This window comes from Frankliniella occidentalis, unplaced genomic scaffold, assembly GCF_000697945.3.
Source record: "Frankliniella occidentalis isolate FOCC.00 unplaced genomic scaffold, Focc_3.1 Scaffold56, whole genome shotgun sequence".
NCBI lineage: Eukaryota > Metazoa > Arthropoda > Insecta > Thysanoptera > Thripidae > Frankliniella > Frankliniella occidentalis.
The window spans coordinates 649,871-651,647 of NW_026267186.1; positions in this window are offsets into that span (position 1 = coordinate 649,871).

A 1,777-nucleotide genomic window follows, 5' to 3' on the forward strand; every position below is an offset into this window, starting at 1 on the left:
GGCGGCCAGAGAGGCGGCCAGAGGGGCGGCCAGAGAAGCGGCCAGAGAAGCGGCCAGAGAGGCGGCCAGAGAAGCGGCCAGAGAAGCAGCCAGAGAAGCAGCCAAAAAGGCGGCGAGAGAGGCGGCCAGAGGGAACTTTTGCTAAAGTCAGGCGCAAATTAAGGGGGGGGGGGTCTCTAGAGTCGTCCGGTGTTCCGGTGCACGCAGCCGTGCGGAGCGGACGGGTTTGCCCGGGTTTGCCTACATACGGGGGCCATGGCGCCTGCATTCACGGACAGGGCGAGTAGGCCAACCCGCCCGCATACCGGCGCGTCCACCGAACGCATGCATGCATGCTCTGCTCAGCTGATCGCGCGACACGAGGCGACGGTCACGGCCAGTCACTGTCAAGAGGGCGCCCTGGCCCTGGCCCGGCCACCACGCCTCCTCGGGCACGCACTGCGCTGCGGGCAGCGGCGGCGGCGGCGGCGGCGGTGAGGCGCGAGCCAATGTCACCGCCTTATAAGTCCCGCCAGCCGCCTGGGCTGCACTGACTCTGCCACGACGGGCCAACGCCGGCCATCGCCCCGACAGCCCGGAAGCAAACGAGTAACGCACGCATGGCCCAGGAAGGGCACTGACAAACGAAGTATGTCGAACAGTCGAACATTGAACACTCGTAACACTTGCGGGTATGTGAATGCGCATTCGGACATTCTGAGTGGGGTGAAGACTTTGCGCATCTATGTGCACGAATGGCGTTTACACATCTACAAGTGCACGACATTCCAACCACACACTCGCTGTTCTCCGGTTTTACGTCAGGTTTTATTCTCAGATTCTGTCCGATCCACACGGATCCACATTCGGCAAGTGACGGAAGCTCAGCGCCTGCGAGACTCGGGGTAGGCCACCCCGCGGTACACGCATGCACTGTGGTCCCGATGTTGCCTACCCACCAGGCGCCATGAGAGTTCGCACAGACTGGTGAGCGTGACAGTCTCGTAGCGGCGCGAACGACGGGCGTGTACTTTCTGGACGTTCTCTGACACAGTCACTCGCACGACAGCGTCACAGCAGGTGACAGACTGGTCGACCGCCAGAATTAATAAATGCGATGAATTAGTAAATGACGAGGGGTCGCCAACTCTCCTCAGCAGTGTACGGAGTATTATAGTATATTATGCGGTATTATGGGATTTTATGTCATTTTATCTGATATTATTAAGTATTATAGACTATTATGAGGTATTTTAAGGTATTATGGGGTATTTTGTAACATATTAAGGAGTATTATGAAGTATTATAGAGGTATTATGGGACCCGTGTACGGAGTATTATGCGAGTTGGAGACCCTCGGTAAATGACTTAACAATTAAATCATAAGGGTTGAGCGTCACTATTTCCTCCTTTGGGCAATTCCAGAAAAAATAGTAAAAAAATGTTCGTCAGTGACGGCATTTGTGAGCGACTGAGAGGTGCTACGGGTTGTTGAAGCACATGACTAGACGCGTCTTTGCAAGACGCTTCTAGCGGGACGTATTGCGACAGTGCGTAGCAACTCTCAGTCGCTCACAAATGCCGTCACTGACGGACACACCTGTCTGGAACTGCCCTTATAGATAGATATACACAGGAAAAACAAAGTTTTTAAAGTCTCGCCTTGACTTGGAGTGGAGTTGAATGTCTCTGTACGTACTGTAAGTGCACTAAAGAACCGTACAGCATGCTCCAAGTTGGTGCTTTCATCAGGGTTCAATGACTTGGGTGGGTATAGGCGCAAAACCCTTTCCCCCCC